The sequence below is a fragment of the Tamandua tetradactyla genome, chromosome 18 (genome assembly GCF_023851605.1).
Source record: "Tamandua tetradactyla isolate mTamTet1 chromosome 18, mTamTet1.pri, whole genome shotgun sequence".
NCBI classification, from domain to species: domain Eukaryota; kingdom Metazoa; phylum Chordata; class Mammalia; order Pilosa; family Myrmecophagidae; genus Tamandua; species Tamandua tetradactyla.
This window is the reverse complement of record NC_135344.1, coordinates 54,253,346-54,262,216: the sequence shown is the minus strand read 5'-3', so window position 1 is coordinate 54,262,216 and position 8,871 is coordinate 54,253,346.

Genomic DNA, 8,871 nt, shown 5'->3' with positions numbered 1-8,871 from the left:
ACCCAGGTTCGATTCCCGATGGCTGCCCATGCAAATAAATAAATAAATACACATATACATACATAAATAATAGTGATAACAACAATTGGGGAGAACAGTACATTTTTATAACAGTCTATGTGAGAAGGTTTGGTAGATCTGATAATGAGAAGATCAGTGGAGTTAGAAAGATATGCACTTGGTGATTGATTGGATACAGGTGTTGTGAGACAGGGACAGGTCAAGAATGATTTCCAGTTTTCTGAAATGAGCTAGTGAGTACCTGTGGTACAATTTTCCAATTTGCAAAAGCTGGAGGAGGAGGAACAAAAAGGTCATGGAAAGAACCATGTGTTATATTATTTGGCATATTGGGGTTGTCTTATCTAGAAAATTCCCAGGGTGAGTTTTGAGTACGGACTTAATGGTTCTGGAGTCTAGGTCAGTAAATAGTCCAGGTCAGTTCAATATATGACACAAAGCTTAGTAGGTACATGAGATTGGAAGAAAAGTATAGCATAAGAGGAAAATCAGCTGAGAACCAAGCAGCAGTATCACTTATTGGTTGAGTGGATAATTGGAAACCATCAAAAGCGATTGAGATAGATAAAACAAAAGAAACTCCAGAAAAGTTGTGAATTAAAGAGGTAAGGATATGAGTTTCACAAAAGAGTAAATGAAGCCCATCAATAATATTTTCCCTGGTGTCTGGTTCAATTTAGATACGTCATGAAAGCGTTTTGTACGATCACGTAAGTTACAATCAAAATAAATTAGTTATATATTTATTGCATATCAGAGCAGTAACATGAATGAAATTTTGAAAGTGCATTATGGAAAATTACTGACATAGTGGATATTTTTATTTGGTAACCAAATTGACCTGTTCATTTTAAAATATTAGAAACTGTAGGAGCTACCATTTTTCGGTAACTGCTAGTCACCTTATTATTTCTAATATTTAAACAGCTATAAATATCATTACTGTTATTTACAATTTAGCGACCTTAGGCTCAGGTAAGCACAGAAACTTGACACAAAGTCATACCACTAATTCATGCTAGGCTCAAGTCTAACCTAGAAGTCATATTCTTTGTCTAAGAATTCAAACTATTTCTATTACTCTGAGGTGTCAGTAAGTTTTCATAAGGACAAAAAACTTTAAAACGATTCAGATTTAAATAAAAGGAAGAAAATGTATTTAAACATTGAATATAATTTTAAAATATGCATCAGTTCTTTCAATTTCAATATATGAGTTTGCATTCCTTAGAAGTGTATTCTAATATTCTTCAGTTATCTTCTGTCCCTCCTATTTAAGGATTTTAAGTATTTTTAGCATATCTCTGGTAGTCAAAGAAGGATGTCAGGCAAGGTATTAAGTAGAAGATGGGGTGAGAATTCATGAGAACTAACTCATAAACTGGAAAGTGATAGCAAGGCTTCAGTGACCATACCAGTTTCCTAACCACTGCATATCTCAATATGCCTAATATGAGTGTTGAGTATATACACTATATTTTCTTATGAGTTTATCCAATATAAGGACTGATGTGATACATGTATAAAATATGACTATATATTTTCAGCCAGCATACTTCCTTCAGCAGAAATGCTCTTAAAGCTTACTTGGAAAAAATATAATATATGATCGACTAAGCATAAATGAGCTGGAGAGTTTTCTTTAATGAAATAGAAATGAAAACAAAGTACCTTTCATCCTAATGCATAGTTTTGGGATGGGTACAAACAACTGCAAGAACTGTTTCAGTTCATAAAATATGTATACCCAAAGCATCAAAATCAAAATTAAAAAAGGAAAATATTCTGCTGCCATGAGTACATAGCTGGGATTAGAATCTGTAGTGATACCCAAGGAAGAGAGCTAAGTGCAATTGTTCACTTAGCCTGAATTTTAAGCTTGGGAATGTTCTCTGGCTAAGAACAACCACTGTGTCCAAGGTTGTGGGGTATTTGTCTGGCCATGCTGAACATTGTGGACACCCTCGCCATTTCGGGCAGAAGGCAATTAACCCCAATCTATTAGTCAGGGTTTCTAGGGAAACCTCTTCCTTGGGTATAGATACATATATACACACACACACACATATATATGTATATATATACACATACATGTATACAATATGTGTGTGTGTGTGTGTATATATATATATACACACACAATATTATATACACACACAATATATATATCCTGTATAGCCATAAACAGCCAAACAGCATAATGAATTCTGGATATTTACTCTTCTTTATGTCATGGATATTCTACTTAAAGCTCCGTGACTTCTGCATGGCTTATTAGACATCCAGAAACCTGACTCCTGGAAGTTAATTCACACTTGCAGGCAAGAACTTTACTTGTTGAAGCAGGACTATAACAGGCTCAGAGGGACTGTCAGCGTCAGGCATGGCAGCAGGAGCAGTTGAATCAAGATCTCTGAGCAGTTGTTCACTTAGCCTGAATTTTAAGCTTGGGAATGTTCTCTGGCTAAGAGCATTTTCTCCAATTGCTTCTATACCATCTCCAACACAGAAGTAATCCATTCCAGTTAATGGATATTATATATGTATTCCAACAGTCACTTGAACTTACTGTCACTCTGCATGAAGTTCATGCTACTGGATGAGAACATAGAAATCAACCTGGCTTGATTTTCTTTCTTTGTATTTTTGGGAGGGGAGTGAGGAAGAGAGAAGATTTGGGAAATTGCATAGATGGACACTTTTAAAAGGGAAGATAGGACAGTTAGAAAAACATATATAACAGGTTAAATAATTGGTATGTATTTAATTAGACAGACCAGAGATTATATAATTATGTGATTATGAAGGCTTGGAAATATTCTCAAAGTTATGTTAATAAGAAATGGAAACAAATTATTGGATTTAGAAAGAATATCTTTTCTAGTAAATTCATTAGCTAGAACTTTGTGATTGCAAGGTGTAGAAATTCAATACAAAAGCTCAAGCATAATAGGGCATGTAATAATTCTAGTGGGAAGGTGTCCCGTCATGCACTGAATGTGTACTCAAATACTATAAGACTCCATATTTCACTCTCTTTCTCTTTCAGCTATGTTTTTCTTTGTGTCAGCTTCATTCTCAGCCAACCTCTCTATAGAGGGTGACACTGGAACCTCTAGGCTCCTCTCTATATCTCAATTCTCAAGTGGAATACGTGTATCCCAAAGTTGACATAAATTCTTTATTTTTTAAATTTATTTTTTTAAATATTTGTATTGATAAATCTTAACATACAAACATACACACATTCTTAACATACAAACGTTCTGACATAAATTCTTAAATTGGTGTCAGGTGGCCTTTGTCACATTTTCAATTTTGAACAACCACTGTGTCTAAGGTTGTGGGGTAATGGTCTGGCTATACTGGACATTGCGGACACCCTTGCCATTAAGGGCAGAAGGCAATCAACCCCAATCTATTAGTCAGGGTTTTCTAGGGAAATAGAACACAGGAGATATGTAATATTTTTATAGGAATTGGTTCTCATGACTGTGAGGATGGGCATGTCCAAATTCCACAGAGCAAGTCACAAGCTGGGAGCTCCAATGAAGGTTTTCGATGAATGTCCCTGGAGAAGCTAGACAGGTAAATTTGAAATGGAGTTTCTCCTTTCTGATTGATGAAATCACTTCTCCTTTTAAGGCCCTTCAACTGATTGGATGGAATTTATCTCATTGCTGAAGGCAGTCTCCTTAGTTGATTGTAGATATAATCAGTCATACATGCATCAACTTACTGATGATTTAAATTCACAAAATATCCTCATAGTAAAAATCAGGACAGTGTTCACTTGACCAAACAACTGGACACCTTAATCTAGCCAAGTTGACACATGAACTTAATCATCACACCCACCAAATTACGTGGACCAAAAGCAGGGAAGGTGATACCCCCAGAGAAATTGAGATAAGGGAGTGGAAAGAGAGGAAGTAGATGGTAGACCAACAAAATAAACAATGGTCATTCTAGGAAGAAGCATTAAATTATAGGAGAAATTATGAGAAAGGTGTTGAATGATTTCAGTCTGTGACAAAGAAGAGAAGTGAGTCAAGAATATTGTTCTATCATCATGAGAGACAGCCTGGTTGAGATGAAACTGTGCAACTTCCTCTTTGGGTTGCCCCAGATAGAATGTCCTCTTCTGTCATGGCAAAAGAATGAAATGGTGTGTAAGAGATTGCATAGGCTTCAAAACAATCTCTAAAACTTACTATTCTATGATCATGGGAAAGATGATTAAGATCTTTTTGCCGCTCTTACCTCATTTATAAAATGTGATTAAAATATTACCTCTGTCATAGGGCTGATGTGAAAATTAACTGAAAATATAAAATGCTTTCAATGGTATGTATCATGTAGAAGGATCATATAGGTATTCACCATTATTGTTGCTTTAATAACGCTATTGTAAAGAGAGAAAAACAGAGGCAAATATCGACCTAAGAAGGAGTGACACTACAAATGATATTAGAAGTTTATCTTAAGAATGGGAGACAGAAGGGATAAACACAAAGTGTGAGATCACAGAGGAAGAGTTCGCTGGTTAAAATATCAGTTGGTTCTTTCTCCTTGTTATATGTTGGAGATCACATTAAATCAAGTATTTGTCAATTACATCTTCTTTATTTGTGGCATTTGTGAACATTACTTCTTGGAAGAAATGTGTGGTAGCAACTTATAAGATGGTTCCTAATGATTTCTCACTGCTGATATTCATGTCTGTATAATTCCCTCCCTTTGAATATGGTCTGGACCTATTGACTTGCTTCTAATGAATAGTGTATGGGAGAATTGATGGAATATTGCCACTTCTGAGACTTGGTTATAAAAATGATGTGGCCTCTATCTGGGCATGATTTTTATCTCTCTCATTCTCTTGGACCATGAAATATGGGGGCATCTAGTTGCCATGTCATGCGACACACATGGTCATGGGGAGAGGCCAACCAACAACCATATGAGTGAAATCTGAAGCCAAGCCTCCCACCCATGAATGAACCTTTACATGCACCTATAGCCCTGGCTGGCATCTTAACTACAAGATCAAAAGGAACTTTTGAGCCAGAAACACCCAGCTAAGTCACATCCTGACTACTGAGCCTAAGATACTATGCAATAATAAATGTTTGTTGTTTTAAGCTACCTGAGTTTTGGGTTAATTTATTAGATAACAATGGATAAATAAGTCTATACCAAAGACAGTAGAACATTATTTTTTAGTAGCTTTCATGATTTGGCTTGAGTGGCCAGTAAATGTGGCAAATTTTTGCCTGAACTGCTCCCTTGGTTCTTGCTACTGAAGAAGAGATGAACCCACTCAAAGTAGGGAGAATGGGGGAAGGTGTCAACTAATTTACATTAGTTTTTAAACAAACGCGCTTTAACTCCATTCTGACCATAACCCTTTACTAGACTATAATATATATGTATATATTGCACCATAGAGAGAAAGAAAGAGCTTGTGTACAAAATTATTTGGGGTATCTCATTTCTATTAGTTTAATTTGGGGATAAAAAATTTATTTGCACAAGTAAATAAAGTTAAGCCATAGTGAAATCAAGTGCCAAAGAGTGGTAGAGTATGACTGAATTGTCACTCAGGCTAATTTAAAAGATGAAAAACTTGTTTTATGTTTTTTATAACTTTTTTTTTTTGATGTTCCCTTTCTTGGTCAGCAGGGGAAAATTATTTTTAGATCGGCCTGGAAAATTGAGTCCAAACCAATAATTTTTATTCTACCCTGGTGATAAAATATGATTCTCTAAGGAAATATTCAATCAAATTCAAATGTCATTCTCTCAATCATTTTTCACAATTCTACATTTTGTTTTGGAACTTCCCCCTCAATTCTCCATACTTGCTCATTTTCTGAGAGCAAGGAAAGTAGGGCAGAAGGAGAAACTGCTTCAATGGTCTAGGCAATGTGAGGTTGTATGTTTCATTCATTACCATTTCTCTGCTGCTTCTGACAGCTGGTGTTTTCGCATCACCCTGTATTGCCTCTGGTGCTGATAGCAAATAGCTGCAGACTGTGGCTTGTATAACATTTGATAGTGCTTGAGCACTCAGCTGGCTCTACTCTGATGTCCTCTGGTAGAAGAGAATCCTATGAAAGTACCATGGCTTATTTCTACCTCTCTCTCTTGAAGGTTTACTTGACAGTTACAGGATTCTTATTTCATCCCTGGTAATTTTTGAGTGAGCAGCAAGCTACTCCCACCCCCAGCTTCTGCCCGTTGTCTTCTCTGAGCTCACAGGGAACCTTGGAGTCCGTGCTGTCCCAAGTAGGATTCCCATATGTTCTAGCTTGCTAGCTGCTGGAATTCAATATACTAGAAACGGAATGGCTTTTAAAAGGGGAAATTTGATGAGTTGCTAGTTTACAGTTCTAAGGCCAAGAAAATGTCCCAATTAAAACAAGTTTATAGAAATGTCCAATCTAAAGCATCCATCCAGGGAAAGATACCTTGGTTCAAGAAGGCCAGTGAAGTTCAGGGTTTCTCTCTCAAGTGAGAAGGCACATGGTGAACACAGTCAGGGTTTCTCTCTCAGCTGGAAGGGCACATGGCAAACACGGCGTCTTCTGCTAGCTTTCTCTCCTGGCTTCCGGTTTCATGAAGCTCCCTAGGAGGCATTTTCCTTCTTCATCTCCAAAGATCGCTGGCTGGTGGACTCTCTGCTTCATGGTGCTGCAGCATTCTCTGCTCCCTCTAAATCTCCCATTCTCCAAAACGTCTCCTCTTTTATAGGACTCCAATAAACCAATCAAGACCCACCAAATGGGTGGAGCCATGTCATCACCTAATCCAGTTTAACAACCACTCTTGACTAAATCACATCATCCAGGGAGATGATCTGATTACAGTTTCAAACATACAATATTGAATAGGGATTATTCTATCTTTATGAAATGATATTTTGGTTAAAACATGCCTTGTCTAGGGGGCATACATCCTTTTGAAACAGCACACCATATGTGGGAAACAGTTTCTAAAACTGCCTCCTATAGGGTAGCCTCTATTTCTCTCTGTTGGTTTATCTCTCTTTCTTTTGCTCTCCCTCACTAGCTTTCTTTCTTTCTTGGGCTTCTGACACTGAGGGAAGTTCACTGCCATGTCGTGAGTCAGTTCCATGCGGTGAGTAACTGAGGGAGGCCTTGAGCTGACAGCTAGTGAGCAACACAGGGCCTGCAGGGACTTCCCCTGTCAACAATTAACAAGGAACAGAGCCAAAATGAGTAGGCTTGAAAATTCACCAAATCCCAGCAGAGCCTTCAGTAAAGACTTCAGCTATGCTGACAGCTTGAGTACCACCTCATGAGAGACCTTGAGCGGAGGTACTTAAGTAGGCCACACCTGGATACTTGACCTACAGAACCCATAGAAATAAACATTTGTTTTATAAGCTGCCAAGGTTTGGAGTAATTTGTTCCACAGCAACAGATAACTAACACCATGCCGCTTTGCCTTCTTATATCTTACTTCTAAGTCCTGGCATCATCAGAAGTCCCTGCAGGTCATTCATATACCAAACTCCAGATTATAAATTGGGACCATTTTCTTTGTTCAGAAAGAATTATGAAGCTATAAGAGTGATTTTCTTGCATGACATGTCTTTAGAGGGAAATATATTAATCATCTTTTTGTATCTGCAAAAAGGGGAAATAAAAGACAAATTATCTGAATCTAATACTCTATAGAAGCTCTTCTCCAAATCTCTCCACCCTTACCCCAATGACATCTATATTTCCTCTTTCATAACCAATGGTAGTGAAGGTTGCAAAAATATCTCTTGCTTATTTGAAATTGTTTCAGATTGAGAAAGCCCTGTACTAGGACTAAGATTCCTTTTGATATTCAGCTATTTGAAATGATGTGCATTGTTCTCATATGTGAGCTCTCTCTGTAAAAACCTATTTACCTCCCATTCAGTTGCCATAAGGAAATAGACAGCTGGTGAACAAGGAAAGCAGGAAAATAAACTATTTGATGATAATTTATATTACAACATAATGGAATTTTCAAAGGAGGAAATCAATGAAAGTTGCCCTTGTGCGTGAGGTGGGATTTGTGTTGAGCCCTTAAAGGATCAGAGGATTTGTTTAAATATATTGGTGGTTAACGGCTATTACAGAAAGGGGAAAAATAACTTGTACAGAGTTCACCAAGATTGAAATTTAAACTTTAGACTTGTTGGGAAGAAGTACCTTGTAGGAATATGGTGTCTTTTGGGAAATATAAGAGGCAGATTTCTATAGCATTAGATTGCTCAGATAACCTTAGCATTATCTGTAGGAAAAGGGCCACTTTTGAGGCAATGAAATGAAGGACTTTATGAACTTGATTGGTGGCAATTTATAATCAAGCAGATAACTAATATTTATTGAGGGTTCTTTACGTACAGGCCTAGCTCTGAAAGTACAGTGGTGACTAGGATAGGCATGGCTGCTAACCTCACAGAATTTATCATCTGTTGTAGAAGACCATAATTATAAAAATAATGAATTGCATAATTTTGGAGTGTAAAATGCTAGGAAGTTGAAAGATAGTGTGACATGTGAGACTATAAGGAGAAAACATCATGAAGTGAGGCTTTCCTAAGGAATTTTTTTTTTAATTAAGCTTTTTATTATGAGGTAATTGTCAATTTACATGCAGTTGTAAGAAATAGCAGAGATTTATCTCATGTGTGCTTTATAGTTTTCAGCAAGGCAACATTTAGGGAAACTGCAGTACAATGTCATAACAATGATGTTGTCATTTGTACAATGAAGATGCAAGACATTTCCATCTCAAGGACTATTCATGTCATCATTTTTGGCCACAGTTACTTCCTTCTTGCTCCCA